Here is an 18854-nt window from a genome sequence, read left to right as displayed (position 1 = left end):
CCACCTTGTAATTGTATGAATATTGTCTGTCTGGGTTACACAACAGCTACAACCTGTGAAAGGAAGGGGGCAGAGTCAGAGGTTTTACTGGGGGCAGAGACAGATAGCTTTACAAATGCAGTTATGGCAGGTGATATATAGATGCTAAGATATATAAATATATAAGATATATAGTCTGGACGTTAGGCTAGAGACAGAGAGTCAAGCTGTAGGGTCACAGGGTACAGCCTCACTGCAGAGGCTCAGCTCAGAACTATGGAGTCAAGGTGAAGGCCCTGATCTGGACAGATGAGCAGATAGACTGACAATGGAAATTCTAGCAGTGGAGACTGAGCTGAGCGAGGACTCTGGGAACAGTAAACACTTGGGTGGCAGCTGAACAGTGGTGGTGCATACCTTGAACTCCGGAGGAAGAGTTAGTTCCTGGACAGCCAGGACTACGCAGGAATCCTGTGGCAGCCCTGGTAGAGAGGTGATTGGCATTGCCCGTGGGGTGTCCTTTTATGTAATCTGGGTGAGGGTGGTGCGTACTCGGTTGGTCTAGTGTGTTTCACAGTTACTGGGCCTGGTTTTCCAGATAAGGACGTCATTACACCCAAGTGTGATTCCTACACTCCTAACTTACTTTAACGTTGCAGAAGTGATGGGTTTTGACTTTTAGGACTAAGTTCTTAAGTCTGTGCCTTGTGGGTGTTGCCGGGCGCATGCTGGTGTTCTCGTGAACAGCAAGGCACAGAGTCACCCCTCCGAATGGAGCCCAACGATGTTTGGGCAAGTGGAGCTACACATGGCATGGCAAGGCTCAGCCTGGAAGCCACACTGTGGTGTGACCCAGAGCACAGCATCATCTCCACTCATGCACCTTACAGGCTAGCACAGCACGGCTTAGCTTCAAGCCCAGCGTCAACCTGCTTTCCAGCCACAACTGTCAAGGCTGTACAGATTGCCTCTAGCTTCCATTAAGCGCAGGTTGGGAGTCACAGTCGTTAGACAGGGACGTTGGAAAACAGACAAGTAGAAACAACCGGCTACGCATTCGGAATCGCTGTGGAGGCTTCGTACCAGGACCCTGGTTATTCCCAACTAGACCCCAGCTTCTGAGTTCCTAGGTCACATAAGACCTGAGCACCCTCTGACCATCATCAGCTTTTGGCCCAGCCTGGCAATCTCTGCTGCTCTGTCCCGAACTGGATGGTTTTCCTCCATCCTTCTCATCCTGCAAGTGTCCAGTACATGGAGCCTTTCCGTGCAAGCCAGGGGATCCTCTAAGGCCACAACCAAAACAGAAGCTCACAGACACTTGTCACCACCCTGATGTCCCAGGATGCCTGGCTGCATATGACAAGAGCCAGTTCTCAGGTTCTGGAGGCTCTGACTAGCTTGCACCACTTCTTCTTCTTCTCCTTCTTCTCCTTCTTCTTCTTCTTCTTCTCCTTCTTCTTCTTCTTCTTCTTCTTCTTCTTCTTCTTCTTCTTCTTCTTCTTCTTCTTCTTCTTCTTCTTTTTTTTTTTTTTTTTGATTTTTCGAGACAGGGTTTCTCTATATAGCCCTGGCTGTCCTGGTACTCACTTTGTAGACCAGGCTGTCCTCGAGCTCAGAAATCCTCCTGCCTCTGCCTCCCGAGTGCTGGGATTAAAGGTGTGCACCACCACGCCCGGCTGGCTTGCACTTCTTAGTGAATGTGTATTCCCTGAAGTTCCGATACTCAGTTACAGCTCTGAACATCGTCCCTGATGATTTCCTAGGTCTGGACAGGGCTGTGTGATTCTAGCTTCTCAAATGATTGTCTTACAGGCAACCTAGGGACCCTGAGAGACACTGTATTCTCAGGACATTTTTCACTTGTTTGTTTGTGCCACAGGATCTTGCTGAATAGCTGGGCCTGTGGCTTTCTATATCAGTCAGGCTAGCTTGGAAGTCAGTTCTTCTGTCTCAGTCACCCGAGTTTGGGGACTATAGGAATAGTCATACTTCACCAGATAATCCCTCTTAAGCTACTCGGAATGAACCCCTGGCTCAATCCTTAGCACTTTGGGGTAGGATGCAAAATTACCTAATAGGGAAGATTAACAATTGTACTTCAATGAAGACATGATATTTTGCATTAAACTTTAAAAAAAAACCCATAAAGCATGCCAGGTGTGTTGGTGTACACCTTTAGTTCTGATTCTCAGGGGGCAAAGGCCGGTGGGTCTGTGAATATAAGGCCAGTCTGGCATGCATGGTGAGTTCTAGGCCAGCTAGAGTTATATAGTGAGAGTGCACCTAAACATGAAAGAAAGAAAACTGCAACTGAAGAGCACATTTAAATTACCTTGAAATCATTTGGGCTTGTACCTGAGTGGATTATCTTTTGTCCTGACATGAATCTCTAGGTTTAATTTTACTAGTTGAATTCCTCATTCTCACATGGCTTAAAACACAAAAACCAGAGCTGGACAGATGGCTCTGTGTTTGAGAACACTGGCTATTCTGGCAGAGGTCCCAGCATAAATACGGCCACTCACAGGTGTGTACCATCACCTCTGGCTCTCCCTATAGACTGGCTCTTTTCAAAGGAAGCTGTCGGAGAAAGTAAAGACTAAACAGAAGGCTTTCGGTGCTAGCCCTATTGAGAAGGCTCTCTGGGACATCAATCACACTTACTAGCAAGGCCCTAAAGTCCTCAGGTTCTTCGAATGAAAGAGCTAGGTGACCAGAGGCCACTTTTTAGCCGCTTTTCAGGTGTGGCTGGGTGCCAAGCAAAGCAATACTGATGGCCAGGACGGGCTCCAGATCCCAGGTTTCCTGGCCCCGAGAAAACAACAGGCCCTGTGACTTGGATGAGGCGCCTAGAGAGAGCCGGATAAGATGCCTCTGCGGCTGTGAGTGACAAGGGTGGACTGGACTAGGGAAGCAGGACAAACGGAAAGCCTGGAGCGTCCAGACAAGGAAATTCTCTCCCTCAATTGCCTTTTCCTATTGAGATAAGATAATATACAATAAAACACAGGGCTATGAAGGGCCTGCACTCAGGCCTGGCGGAGGCGTAATACTGTCTGGTGGGTCAGGACCTGGTGGGTCCCCAGCTGGCTCTGGCCTGCTATACATCAGACAGTCGTGGATCTTAGACTCAGAAGGCAAGTCTTGACTCCTACCACTAACGAGTTGTAGGATTCTTTCTGATCTCTCTCTCTCTCTCTCTCTCTCTCTCAATAGACTCTTACTGTGTAGTCCTAGCTGACTTTAGACTCATCATATAGCCTAGGCTGCTCTTGAACCTGTCTTAGCCTCCTCATTACTGAGATTATAGTTGTGAGCCACTGGGCCTGGCTGTCATTATTAAGCTCACATATATGTCCACCTCTTCTGCCTGACAGGAAATGCAAAGAGGCCTAAGAGGCAATGAAAGAGCCCTTTAAACTCCAAAACATCCCAAAGAGAAATCCGCTGTCACCGTCTCATGGCACAAAGCCTTTTGTTTGTTCGGATTCTCCCATTTTCAGGACCAGTTCCGCTTCTCCTTCAAGCTCACCTGGTTGTCTTTCTTTTTTTTTTTTTTCAGAGTCTGCCATTTATTTATTTATTTATTTATTTATTTATTTATTTATTTATTTATTTATTTTTTCGAGACAGGGTTTCTCTGTGTAGCCCTGGCTGTCCTGGAACTCACTTTGTAGACCAGGCTGGCCTCGAACTCAGAAATCCGCCTGCCTCTGCCTCCCAAGTGCTGGGATTAAAGGCGTGCGCCACCACGCCCGGCCTGGTTGTCTTTCAATGCTCGAACACATTTTTATTATCCAGCCATATGTACAGTTAAAATGGTGAGCATGCAGGATTGAGGAGACCCTGGGATGTGTGAGCAGAGCCACACAGTGTGTTACCTTGGTCACAGAGCAGCCTTGGGCAGGAAATAGTTCCCCCCCCCCCCCCCCCCCGCAGTCAATCTAGTGACTCGCCTACGGTCCCAAGTGAGCCAGTGTCCTGGGGGAGCCAGTGTTGGCATGTCAGGGAAGATGGGAGACAGAGGGGACTGGACTAGTTCAGTTACTTTTGTTATCACTATGACCAAGGACCCACCCAGAAGGAACTTGAGGAAGAGGTTTTTTGGGGGGGCTCACAATTTGAAGGGGTGCAGGTTCTCATTGCAGGGGGCGGGGCACGGCAGCAGGACAACTCACCTTGCATCCACAGTCAGGAGGCTCAGGGAAGTAAGTGTTAGGCTCAGCTCTCAGCCCACGGGGAGCCAACCACCCTCAGGGCATGTCTGCCCCACTCTGTTAAACCACACTAGAATCTCCTTGAGATGTGCTGCCAAATCCAGTCCCGCTGACAAAGAATAACCATCAGTCTGAGATGCTGGCCTTAATGGCCGAGTCAGAGAGGCAGAGCAGAGCCCACTGAGCAGACAGGGAACCCATGCTAGAGAGTGCTCCACGAGCGCCCTACCCCTGAGCCACATGGAGCTCGACATGGAAACATCTTCCTCTGTTTCCTCAGCTGTAAAGTGAGATAGTTAATATCTTCCCATCACAAGCGGTTGTGAGACAAGGAATGTTGCTTAGTAATACTGTAATTTCACCTCTCCCTGTACGCACAGTTACTGGGAGACAGGCCAGTGCTCCAATGGGCAGTCACAGTGCAGAACAAATGTCGAACTCTCTCAAGGGACCAACATTAAATCAGACTTCACTGACTAGCCTATGAATGGGGTTACATTTCTGCCTCCTTTGCCTTTCCATATTCTTTGGCTTTTCCCTTCCTTTATAGTCATTCAACTAACACTTTTTAAATTTTATTTATTTTAATGTGCATTGATGTTTTTGTCTGTATGTATATGTCTATAAAGGTGCCAGTTCCAGGAATTGGAGTTACAGTTATGAGCCACCATGTGGAGACTGGGAATTGAACCAGGGTCCTCTGGAAGAGCAGTCTCTCCAGCCATCAAATAATACTTTCTGAGGGGTTAGTGTGTCCAGGCCACCCTGCTGGGTCTGGAAGGAATCTAAATAACACCCAGTCCTGGCCTGTGTTGTCTAGAGATGAGATCATAGCATCCAGCGAGCCTGGGCTGTTGAAAGCCAGAGCTGGGAGGCAAGTTACCAAGGATATGACCTTTGAGTCTGTCTTTGAAGAGCAGATCATGGTCTCCCAAGTAGAGAGGTCAAGAGCCCGGGGCGCATGGATGCATACATGTCCTATATGTGTATGAGTACAATTCCCCACACATGTATGACACAAAGGCAGTTTCGGCCATGCTCATGAAAACTAGACTGTTCCTGGAAATGGGACTGCCTGTTCGTTGTGAGTTGTGACGGTTACTGAATTAAAGCAACAGTTCTCCACCCTGGCCCTGCATCAGAACTACCTGTGGCTTGTTCGTGGTTTAGATTTCATTCACGTTTCCTGGCCCAACCCTTTGTGTATTATAGAGTTAGTGACTGGGTTGGGGACCCCCATAACCACGTTCACCTTTTTTTTTTTTGTTTTGCAAATTCTGAGGGTGAAAACATCATTTCATTTTTGTTTCTCTAGTTCCACAGTAGAGGCTGTGCATTTGCCAGCGTGGTGGATTGTGCCCATAGCCCTCAGCACTATGGAGGGGGAGGCAGGAGGGTCAGAGGTTCAAAGCCACCAAGCTACATAGCACACACAAATATTTCCAGTAAATGACTATATAAGCTATGTAAAGTATATACATCCAAACACAATGAATCCATCAACAAATATGAACAATATAAAGGCACAGAGAACAAAGCAGGACATAGTAAGTATGAGTAGTAAGAGACCGGTGATGGCTAAGTAAAAACCAACGGATATTAGTGGCCGTTACCGCTGCTGTGACTACTTGCTGCCTCACGGTGTCACTGTTGGACACGGGTCCTACTGTGCCTTCCGCTGGCCCCACAGGCCGTCGGGGCAGCTTTGGCCTTTGCTGACCCAGTAGTTCACCTGAAGAGCTCCTCTCTGTTTACCAGCTGCTTCCAAACGTCAGGTTCCAGCTCACGGAGCCACGCCTCCTCTCCCCAGAGCCCTGAGGTGGCTGCAGCTTTTCTCTGACTACCTTGGAACCTTAGGGTGGCAACACATCCGGATTCTCAGACAGTGAGGTTGTTCTTTGAAAGAAAATGCCCTGTAAGCCCGACGTCTGCCCAGAAGACTGTACTTAGTGGTTCCTATTAAGCTTCTAGATCAGTGGTTCTCAGCCACGCTAATGCTGTGACCCTTTAATGCAGTCCCTTATGTCGTGGTGATCCCAGGCATAAAATTATTTCCCTTGTTACTTCATAACTGTAATTTTGCTACCGTTATGAATCGTGTTTTCCAGTGGTTTTAGGCAACCCCTGTGAAAGGGTTGGTTGTCTGACACCCCCTCCTCCAGAAGTCAAGACACATGGGCTGAAAACTACTGTTCAAAGGGGGTACCCCTTTAAGACTACCAACACCTGTACTCCTGAGGAAGCCGATATCTGGGACTCCAGGGCAGGTGCTTGCTTCTTTCTGTAAGGTAGGAGAAAATCTCCCACATGCCTAATCTCTGCCTGGAAACCACATGATGGGCTGTTGTTCAAAACCCAGCAAATTCCTCTATGCAGCCAGGAAAAAGGACCAGTGTGTCAGGAGGGTTGAGCCTCATTGGTTATTGAAGGATGTCTGTAGAGAAGGGAGGTTGGGTACTTAACTCATTTGCGGCTGCACACTTCTACACTGTAGTCCACAGTGGAACTATTCATGAACCAAAGACTGGAGCTAAGTCAGTTTTCATATTACCTACCTACACACACACACACACACACACACACACACACACACACACACTGCAGACTCTCTGAAGGTGTCATGCTCACAACAGATTCTCAAGGTCTAGGCGTCTCACTAGTAATACTGATTCAGTGATATGGGGCGGGGGGGGATGGGGAGGAACCCCAAATCCTAGTAAGATGTCACAGAACAGTAGATAGGGCTTGGGCAAGGAGGTGGAGGGCTGCCTATATGGTGGTGCCTAGCTAGGGGGTTATGCAGCAGGAATAGCTCTCAGATAGGGTCCAATGCATCCAAGCTGTCGGCAAAGCTGAAAACAAGCTGCAGCTTTCAGATAAATCTCAGATGTCTTGACAAACAATATATTGCCTGTCTGGCTGTCGGGTCATAGTTTGAGATGGAAGAAAATGTGTAGATCCAAATCGGGAATCCTAGCAAGTGTGGGAGCGGAGGTACAGCCCCTGGGAATCCACGTCAGGAAGACAATTGGTCAGCGAGGGAAGCCCGGTGCACCGATGACCTCATGGCTCTTTTCTGGACACTCCCTTCCCTCCTGCCCACCTCCACCCACAGACATATCAGACAGATGACCGAATGAGCACGAGGAAAAAGTGTTCCCCGTCGATAACGCTCGTTCTCACGTGTGGCTGCCCATCCCCAGCCTTGTCCGCGCCCCCCCTCCAATGTCCCCAAGCTGAGCAAGGCTGAGTGAGGTCAGTGGGAACTCACGCTCGCGCTCGCTCGCTCGCTCGCTCTCACCAGACCCAGGAGTCTTTGAAGATTGCGTAAGGGCAAACAAACGCCTGGCCGTGCCTTAAATTCTTTGTGTGAAACAGCTCACATTTTGTTCCCTGGCTGACCACACGTGAGTTTTGTCTTCTGAGCAGTTTTTGCCACGAGAATAGTTTCATATCTCCTCAGAAGGGGTCAGCAAGGGACCCCAGCCTATGTTGAGACACACACTTGGCTCCAATGCTCCAGCCTCCAGAGCCCACACCTCAGACAGAACTGTTCTTCTCAAGAGGAGGTGGTGACTGCCCCTAACAGTTGGCTTGCCACAGCTGTGTGTGCAGTCCTTCAAGCCAGTGTACAAGTCCCAGAGCCAGGGCCTCCCTGGTGTCACCCCTGACAGAGAAAGCAAAGGGCTTCATCCACATGGTTGTGTTTTAGATCTCGTTTCTCCCGGACTTTCTTAGGCCTCCCACTTGGCTGAATATTTGGGAATTGACACAATAGCCTTACCGAAGCTGGGGTGGGCATGATGTGGTGGGAAGTCATGTGATTGTCCAAAGTGAACCAATTTGTCAAAGACCATTTCCCTCTTACCCATCCCCCACTCCCACCCCCTGCCACCGCCACACCCCACGATAAGATAGGGTCCCCAGAGCACAATAATCCTTTCCTGAGATACAATTTAGAGGCTCCTGAGAAAAGAAACAACAGAGAGGCTAATTTTGGCTTTTCTGAAACTAAAGAAAAACATACAGCCAGGCCCTGTCCTGCCCAAGGAAGCCAGGGTGGGCCCCGTTTTGTCTCTCTAGGGTATCTGCTCAGATCACCAGAGGTTTGGAGAACAATGCCGGGGTTGAGGGCAGTATGGGAACAGAGTCTGCCCCCCTCACAGCAAAGGCTGCGTGTGATGGAGCCTTGCCTGGGCTCTCTACAGACACCTAAAACAACAACCTGTATTTCAGGCCTAAAATTTTTTGAAGCACCAACTCCTTACCCTCCCTCCCCCATCTAAACTGCGAAGAGTTAGAGATTTCTTCAGACCCAGTCGTGAGAAGAGAAAACCCTGATGCTGTTCTATAGATCCTCTCCAATTTTACTATGTACACATATGCACATTTGCCTTTCCTCTGATTCTTAGAAGGATCCATGATTAGGAACAAATGACAAGCCCAGGGAGCCATACCAACGTGGGCCAGGTTTTAAAGCACTTACTGAGAATCTCCTGTCTTCTTACAGGAGTCAGGGTGAGGCTCACACATACACACGAGCGTCTGTGTCTCTGACACACTCAAGGTGTCACCCAGGCTGCAGCTCTGCAGACCACACTAGCGAAGCGAAGCTCAGAGGCACGTGGTGCTTCCGCTACCCATGAGCCTTTGCCTCAGCCACAGTCTAACGGATCTCCAGTCTTCCTGTCCAGCTCCAGTCCACCCTGTTGCCACCAGAGGGATCTCGTAGCAAATTGTCAATGTCATTTTCCTAAAAAAAAAACTTCAGTGATGGGGTTGGAGAGAGGGCTCAGCCATTGAGAGCATATATTGCTCTTCCAGAGGACCTGAGTTCAAGTCCCAGCACCCACATCTGGCAGCTCATAATCACCTGTAACTCCAGCTCCACGGAATCGGATTCCTCTGGCCTCTGAGGCCACCTGCACTCACATGTACAATACCTGCATACACACATATGCATGATCAAGAATAAAATAATCCTGGTGGTGGTGCAGGCCTTTAACCTTAGCGGTCGGGAGGCAGAGGCAGGCAGATATGAGTTCGAGGCCAACCTGGTACGTAAGTTCCAAGACAGCCAGGACTCCACAGGGAACCCCGTCTCAAACAAATAGACAAACAAAACACAACAACAAAAAAGAATAAAATAAATATTTTTTTAAATGTCTGTGCTTGGGTCTTCCCATCTATGTGATAAGTATTGATGCTTCCAAATGTGTTATAACTTGACATCATTCTCCATGATGGCACTTAGAAGCGGTGAGTTTAGTTTATCTTGAACGATATAAGCACAAGGAATCAGGCGACAGATCAGCGTGTGGATCCTGTTTGTGCTCTGAACTAACTTTGGATCATCTGCCCTCCAGTCTCTGCACATATATGAACAGGAATCATCGCAGCATCCATAAGAAGCAACTGAGCCAAGGTCATGTCTGTAAACCTTTCAGCAGCCGCTTTCACGCGCTCAGGAAGCAGGATGAGTGTGACTAATCCTGATGTGTTTACCACTCCCTGCTTAAACCATATTCTCCCAGGATGCTTGGCTCTTTCTGTGGGGAGCAGATTTCTTGCTAGAGGTGACTTTTGTTGGCCATTTCCCGTAAGTTGTCCCTCAGTTGCCAGCAAAGCTGTATTTAGCTGAGAATTAAGAGCCCTCTGTCCTAGCCAGGCTTAGTGGTGCTTGTCTTAAATCCCAGCATGTGGATCTCTGTGAGTCTGAATCTAGCCTGGGCTACTTAGTGAGTTCTGGGACAGCCAGAGCTACAGAGTGAAACCCTGCCTGGAAAAGAAAAAAGAAAATGGAAGAAAGGAAGAAAGAAAGAGAGAGAGAGAGAGAGGGAGGGAGGGAGGGAGGGAGGGAGGGAGGAAGGAAGGAAGGAAGGAAGGAAGGAAGGAAGGAAGGAAGGAAGGAAGGAAGGAAGGAAGGAAGGAGAACTCTCTGTTCAAAACAACCACGACAAAGAAACAACTGTGTCTTTTGACGTTTCCTTCTCTGATTATTGGGACTGCCCAGGAGAAGCTGCATCATAGAAGCCAAGGCCCTTGTTCTCCCTAATTAAAAGTCCGTTCATTCTTCAGTGACTTAAATGTCCTGAGGCAGCCTGTGTCAGCTGCAGAGTTCCATCCAGCACAGGGTCACAGCTGCCTAAGGTGGCTCCTGCCCTCTCGCCATCTGCGGGAGAAGAGAGGACATTCTAGGCAACATTTCCTGCCACAAAGGGCAGGTCTGGACCTGTCTGTCCACCCCAGTCTCCCTCATGTGTTTACCAAACTCTTTCACATTTTGTCCGCTGGCTTGCCCAGCTTTTATGTCCTGGCATCAGATATCAGTGTCCCGGCTGCAGCTGCGCCATTCCATCCGGAATGCGGGAACAGCAGGAAAGCTCCCAGTGGGGAGTGGAGGAGGTGATGAGAATGAAAAATGTTTGGCTTCCAGTTGTCCTGTGGGTCAGCGGAATAGCTGCAGAGGTGTTCCAGCTGCGAACCCGGCAAGCTGGGGTGGAAAGCCCTGCTGCTCATGGGGGCGGTGTGTGTCACCACCACACAGGTCCACTTCAGCCTTTCTGTTTACGAAGGGGACGAAGACTGTTTCAGGCTGTCGAGACCCAGAGGGCAAAGGCCCTTACTGTGTACCAGCTGCCCAAGTTCAGTGCCTGGAACCTGTGGCAGGAGAGAGTTGACCAAACTGACTCCCAAAAGTTGTCTTCTGATGGCCACACGTGGTCTGTGGAGTCCCATTGGAGAACTGTGTAGAGAAAACAGACAGACAGACAGACAGACAGACACACACACACACAGAGAGCCACACACTGAAAAGAAAACTCATAATTTAAAGTTTATAATTTATAGTTGGGCAACATGCATGTCTATCCTTAGCTGTATATAGCCCATGGCCCATGGGTCACAGATTGCTCATGGGTTTTTTTTTGTTGTTGTTGTTTTGTTTTTGTTTTTGTTTTGTTTTGTTTTGTTTTGAGACAGGTTTTCTCTATATAGCCCTGGCTGTCCTGGAACTTATTTTGTAGACCAGGCTGGCCTGGAACTCAGAAATCCACCTGCCTCTGCCTCCCAAGTGCTGTGATTAAAGGTGTATGCCACCACTGCCCATATTTATGTATGTATGTATGTATGTATGTATGTATGTATGTATGTATGTATTTGAGACAGGGTCTTACTATATAGTCCTGTATAATTAAAGATATCTTTCTTATAATTTGTTTGTTTGAGACAGTCTCACTCTATAGTCCTGATGTGACATTTTAAATGAGAATGGCTCACATAGGCTCATATATTTGAATGCTTGGTCCCCAACTGATAGAACTGTTTGGGACAAATTAAGTGTGGCCTTGTTGGAAATGTGTCACTAGGGGTGGGCTTTAAGGATGTGTCACTAGGGGTGGGCTTTGAGGTTTCAAAAGCCCACTCCATTCTTAGTGGCCTTCTTTCTCTCTCTTCCCCTCCCCCCCTCTCCCCCCCCTCACCCCACTTTCTCTCCCTGCCTTGTGTTTGTGGATTAGATGTAAGTGCTCAGCCACTTCTCCAGGGCCATGCCTTCCTGCTACCGTGCTTCTTGCCATAATGGCCTTCCATCGTACACAGGAGCCCCAAATTAAGTGCCTTCTTCTATAAATTGTCTTGACCATGGTGTTTTGGCATGACAATGGGAAACTAACTAATACACCTGGCTTTTCTGGAACACTAGACAGGCTGACCCCAGACTTGTAGTAATCCCCCTGCCTTTGCCTTCCAAGTACTGGCATTACAGGTGTGAGCCATCATTTCTAGCTCGAATCCTGTTCATCCTGCATTGTTCGAGGAGACTTTAAATGCAACCACATACATCCCTAGAAGAGAAAGGCAAAGGGTGACTTGGTACATGGAGAGAAGGCAACAAGAGATGAATAGAGAGATCTGGAGATGCTGGCCATAACAATAGATATGGTGTGCCGGGTGGTGGTGTCGCACGCCTTTAATCCCAGCACTTGGGAGGCAGAGGCAGGTGGATTTCCGAGTTCCAGGCCAGCCTGGTCTACAGAGTGAGTTCCAGGACAGCCAGGGCTGCACAGAGAAACCCTGTCTCAAAAAACAAAAACAAAAACAAAAACAAAAACCCAAAAAACCAAACCAAAACAAAAAAAGATATGGTGTGGTGTCAAGCCAGGGAAAGCTGGCAGCTACCAGAGCTAGAAGAGGCAAGGAACAGATCACCCTCCTGGACCACATCTTGTTGCCACTTTGATCTTGGCCCAGGAGCCTTCTGGCTTCACAACTACATAAGGTAAAGAGAACGCATCATTTCTGCCTCCGGGTTTGTGACAATCTGTTACAGCAGCATAAAGAAGCTGACACAGCAACCTCTATCAGACATCTGTACTTTGGCCTGCCTATGGCATGCGACTCTAGCTTCTAACCCTCAGGTGTAATGACAAGCTTCCTAGGGGAGAGGACTCTTTGCCTGGGGAGACTGTGCTCATTTCTATGACCTCAAATCTGGTGTCTTAAAACAAAAGATTAGCCAGGCGTGGTGGCGCATGCCTTTAATCCCAGCACTTGGGAGGCAAAGGCAGGTGAAATTCTGAGTTTGAAGCCAGCCTGGTCGACAGAGTGAGTTCCAGGACAGCCAGGACTACACAGAGAAATCCTGTCTCAAAAAAAAAAAAAACCAAAACCAAAAACAAAAACAAAAACAAAACAAAACAAAACAAACAAACAAACAAACAAAAAACCCAAAAGACTAGCCAGGTGTGATGGCGCACGCCTTTAATCCCAGTATTGGGAGGCAGAGGCTGGTGGATCTCTGTGGTTTCTAAGCCAGCAGATCTACATAGAGAACTCCAGGCTAGCCAGGGACATGGAGAGAAAAGTCTTGTTCCAGCCTCAGTCCCATCCTCTGGACACTTTCTGTGTCCTCATGTCCTGTGTTGTCATTCATCACTGAGACTCACCTTATTCTCGTGCTCAGCTTCCCACGTCTTTTTACCTCTATTTGTTTACTTACTTGTAGATGGGTTCTTACTCTTAGCCCAGGCTGGCCTAGAACTCACACTGTAGGGTAAGGCTGATCTTCACAGCTATCCTCCCGCCTCAGCCTGCCAAGAACAAGGATTACAGGCATGAGCTCTCACCGTGCTGGCTCCTCCTCTCGTCTTGAGTGCTCATAAGAGAGGTGGGTCCTCTGGGGCAGGCACTAAGAGGACTGAAGGGCGCAGGCTGTTGGAAGCACAGGCAAAATCAAGGGAAAAAAATCCTGCTTGGCCACACAAAGCGGTCAACACTCTCTGCTTCCTCAGAATCTGACTTTGCTCTCCACCACACTTTCTTTGTTTTTCGAGACAGGGTTTCTCTGTGCAGCCCTGGCTGTCCTGGAACATAGATCAGGCTGGCCTCAAACTCAAGAGATCTACCAGCCTCTGCCTCCCAGGTGCTGGATTCAATGTTGTCTGCTACCACACCAGGCTCATCCACCACACTTTAAAACCACTTTCTCTCTTCTCTAACCACAGCAACATAAAAACACATTTTTATTTTATTTAAAAATATTTATTTACTTATTTTATGTATATGAATTCATTGTCACTATCTTCAGACACACCAGAAGACAGCATCAGGTTCCATTACAGATGGCTGTTGCTGGGATTTGAACTCAGCACCTCTGGAAAAGTAGCCAGTGCTCTTAACCACTGACCACAAACACACTTTTCCAAACTGTTTGCCTCACCTTCCCTTGACTTGCCCAGCATCAACCTCCTCCTGTTCTCCCATAAACACCTCTATCAAACTGGCAAATCCCTTTCAAGGTCTTCTCATCCTATACTTCCCTCAAGGATCGGCCATTTTCACTTTCCAGTGAAAAGAATTGTCTATGTCCGGGAGCAGGGGTGTCTCACGGTTCTGTTGGACAAAACAAAATGGCCATCAAATAAGATTGGCATGCAAGGACTCCAATGCCTATGAAGTACTGTTGAAAATACAACTCTGGGGCTGGTGAGATGGCATTGCTTCCAAGCCTAACGACCCAAGGTCCATCCTTAGAACACACATGGTGGCAGAAATGGACTGGCTCCTGTAGTCTGTTTTCTGTTGGAGGAGGGTCTTGTGCACTCTGTAGTCAGAGACTGATTTCTGTGCCCTGAGATCTACTTACAGTCTGGACACGGCATTGTCATGAATATTGAAGAATCCCCTGTATCAATGTGGTGTAAAGAATGATCCCAAATTACCTCTGATTGGTTAATAAAAGACTGAACAGCCAATGACTGGGCAGAGGAGATAGAAAGGCTGGACTCTGAACTCAGTCAGGGGTCCCAGGTAGAGAGAGGGAGGAAGAGGACACATACACAGACAGACAGAAGACAGACATACAGATACAGAAATATAAAGTAAATATAAAGTATTATTTATTTTTGTGCCAGACATGGTAGCACATACCTTTAATTCCAGTACTCAGGAGGCAGAGATAGAAGGGTCTCTGTGAGTTCAAAGCCAACCTACACTGTAGTCTACATAGAGTTCCACGACAGTCAGAGCTACCTAGTGAGACCCTCACTAGTTGTCTCAAACAAAGAAAGACAGCTGTCTCTATAAACCCTAGGCTGACCTTGAACTCAAGATCTTTCTGTCTCAGACTCCCAAAGCTGGGGGCTGGCCTTCAGAAATAAGCCCTTAGTTTCCTTCATATCTCATTGTGTTCCGTCTGCTACAATAAAACACCAAAACCCAGGAGGCTCATTAGCTGTAAACTTACTTCTTGCAGTTCTGGAAGCTGCCAATCTAAGGTCAAAGTTCTGTCTGTCTGGTGAAGACCACTTCCGGGTTCATTGACATTGATGACAGTAGCTTCTTACTGTGCGCTCAGGTGGTAGAAAGGCTCTATAGCTCAAAAGCTCTGCATACACTCCTGAACCATAACATACTAACTCATAACTCTGACTCTCATAGCATCGCCTTGGAGGCTAGAATTTACCTTCGGGTTGTTTTTGTTTTTTAAATTATGGGTGTGTGTGTGTGTTAGTGCGGGTATGTACATATGTGAGTCCAGAAAAGGGTGTTGGATCCTCTGGAATTGGAGTTACAAGAGGTTGTGAGCCACTCCCCAAACACGAGTGCTGAGAACTGAACTCAGGACTCTGTAAGATCAGTGCCCTGAGGCTTTTCACCCCTCAGCCTTCTCTTCAACTCCTTTTGTGGTGTTCCTGAAGTGGGGTCTCACTGCGTAGCCTTGCCTGGCCCGCAGCTTGCACCGGTCTTCCTGCCTCTGCCTCCAAATGCTGAGATTACAGGCAATCACACCCAGCTGGAGGTTGTGAACTGTGGGCGGCACACAGGAATTGTGGGTGGAACGTGCAGATCACAGCCACGCAGGAACTGCCCGTGGGTTGATAGCTTTCCCATCCATCCGACGTGCATCCATCCGACGTGCTCCTCTCTTCCTCACTCCTCCTCCTCCTGACTTCCTCACCCCCAGCTAGGAGCGCTACCTTCTGAGCAAGTATAACCAGAGTAGACCATTAGACTCATTTCTTTCCCATATCTTCCAGTCTATATTTTATCCCTAAGACTATCTATGCTTTCTCTTTAATGTCTGCTCATCTTTCCCTTCTGTTTTAGTTTTTATTTTTGAGGCAGGGTCTCCTGTGGCCCAGACTGGCCTTAAACTCACTCCGTAGCCAAGGCTGACCTTGAATTTCTGATCCTTCTGCCTCTACCTCCCAAGTGCATCATCATACCTGATTTCCTGCTGTACTGGGAACTGAACTCAGGACCTCATGTATGCAAGCATGTGTCAACCATGCTATGTATCCACCCCATACTCCCTTCTATTAGTCAGAGTGCTCAGGAAAACAAAACCAGGGCCAGTAAGATGCCCGAGTGAGCTAAGGTGTCTGCAATGAGCCTGACAAGTTAGATTCCTAGGACCCGCGTGGTGGAAGGAGAAACCCTACTCCCAGGCTGTCCTCTGACTGCCGAATGTGTACTGTGGCACACACACAGACACCACCACCCCACACACACACACACCCCACTCCCAGTAGATAAATGTGTGTGTGTGTTTTAAGTTTTTTTTTTTTTTTCCTGAATAAGTGGTATACACCTTTAACCCCAGCACTCTGCAGGCAGAGGCAGGTGAATCTCTGTGAGCCTGGTTTACAGAGTAAATTTCAGGACAGCCAGGGCTACACAGAGAAACCCTGTCTCAAAGAAGTTTTGTTTGGGTTTTTAATGGACAGGATTCTATACACCTGCATCTATCTATCCATCAACATTGCTTTGAATTGGTTTAGAGATGCTGGGACCTGGGCAGGGCCCAAACACGCAGGTTGAGTCTCTATAGAGGATGGTATGTTTTACTTTTTGTCTGAAGGAAGAAAGAGAGCACGTCCCAGTTGGGAGGCAGACAGGTAGAAGACTGTCTTCCTAGAGGAGAGACCCCTTCAGCCACGCTACTGTGATTGAACCTAGGTCGTCAGGCAAGCTAGGCAAGGGCTCTGTCATAGAGTCGCATTCTTTTCTCCCTCTTTGGCTGTTAAGGTATGCTCTTCCTTTTTTTTTTTAATGGTTTTAGAGTTTTATTTTAGAAAGGCAGAGAGAAAGAGAGAAGGTAAAGAGAAAGAGGCCAACCATGGCCACGAGGAGAGAAGAGGGGAAGGGAAGGGGAAAAGGGGAGCTAGAAATGAGAGTGAGAAAAGGTGAGACCTTAAGCTTAAGCTCTTCCTGTTGTAGCTCAGTCTGGCCTTGACTCTAAGATCCTTTGCTCTCAGTGTCCTAAGTTACAGACCTGAGCTCAGCTCTGGGTATTAAGTGGGGCTTTCAGCTGATTGAAGTAAGCCCCCTGCATTGGGGAAGGTAATTTGCTTTACTCAGCCTGTCTCTTGTGCCTTTCCAAAAATATGCAAAATAGGGGTTTGGGTGGCTCAGTTTTCCCTCCCTTCCCCTCCCAATCCCTTCTCCTCTCCCCCCTCCCCTCCCCTCCCCTCCCCTCTCTTCCTTTCCCTTCCCTTCTGTTTTCTTCCCTTTCCCTTTCCCTTCCCTTCCCGGTTTTTGTTACTTAAGCACCAGAAAGCTATCCTCTCACAGCTTCATTAGCAGGCATGGCCGAGACTAAGGATGCAGCAATGCTGATCTCTCCTGAGACATCTGTCTGTGGTCTGTAGATGGGCCGTGTCTTCTATGGCCTTTCATCTGTCTCTAGTTAGGGGGTTCCTGTCCTGGTCACAGAATGTGGATGTTTCTAAAGAAACTTGGTTCATAACAGCACACTTCCTATTAGAAGAAATCGAAGAAAATCAATAATTATGTACATAAAGGATGAATGATTACACGTTCCCAAGGCAACCATGGGGTGAAATGATGTTTTCTGTGCATTCATTTGGCTGAGCTACATTCTCCAGCTATTTAGTCAAACATGAAGCTAACTGTTGCTACGAAGATACTCTATCTAAAGTGTCTTCCCTGTGAAGTTCCTTCATGGCAGGCATTCAGTAAGGGGAGTTGTTAACCCATTCAGTCAGCTAACAGTCTTACAATAAGAGACACAATTTCCCTGAAGAAAGTCCCCACCTGAGTCTGACTCAGGAAATTCCTTAACAGTTACAAAAATATCGAATCTCATTCACATGTGCGTGTACAGGCGCGCGCGCACACACACACACACACACACACACACACACACACACTCATACACACACACCAACTCAAGACAACACAGCTAAAACATGCAAAGAGCCCATCTCGGACATGCAAGTCGCAGATGTGCTTCTTGTTCTTTCCTTGACTGGTTAACAATTCTGTCCAATGATGTCTGGGAAGTTCCCAGGGGAGGGGGCATAATGGAAACAATTAAACCTTGACAAATGGCCGCTTCTTCAGATATGATTTAAACACAAAGGGCCATAAGGAACTCAAGTACTGAAGCCCCTGATAACATCAAGGGCAGGAATCATTTCTCATAAATGTCAGGGGTGATGTCATCTAAACACACAAGTGCTGAGTAGAAGCCCCAGCTCATCATGAAGGAAATGATTCTTATAAATAGTCTTGATGTGGAGATAGCATTTGGCGTCTTAAGAATTGACTCTTGAAATAGGAAGACCTACCATGGAAGTCATCTGACCCGGGGCACACTGACCCCACTAATCTCGGGCAGGAACTGCACTACTCTAGGCTGGGTTTCTCTAGGATTCAACAGTGCCCTGCACTCCGGCATTCTTCATGGTCAATGATAACAAAGGGAAGTTTATTGCTCCAAGTACTTAAAAACACATACGCTCATTGTAAAACTTTGGGTAACACAGTGGCGTGTGAAAGGGCTTTTTTACCAGCAATCCCTCCACTCAGGGAGAACTTGCTAGCATTTAGATGAATCTCATGCAATCATGTCTCCACAGACATATGTCTATAGTTACATGTTCATGGTTTAACAAAACTAGGCATGATTATAAATGAAGTTTCCATGTCTTCTTTTAAATAAACTCTTTGTATAATTATTTAATGGCTGCATATTGGCTCATTGTATGACTAAACCGTAATATCTTTTAGGCTATGATGAATGGACCAGGTTGTTCCTGTTTTTTTTCCTTCATTACAAAGAATGTCTCCTTGATAACCCTTGGCAGGGTGGGTTATCCTTGAAAGTTAACAGTAGCCTGCTTCCTCCAG

Source organism: Mus musculus, chromosome 16 (genome assembly GCF_000001635.26).
Source record: "Mus musculus strain C57BL/6J chromosome 16, GRCm38.p6 C57BL/6J".
NCBI classification, from domain to species: Eukaryota; Metazoa; Chordata; class Mammalia; order Rodentia; family Muridae; genus Mus; species Mus musculus.
This window is presented reverse-complemented; position numbering follows the sequence as displayed.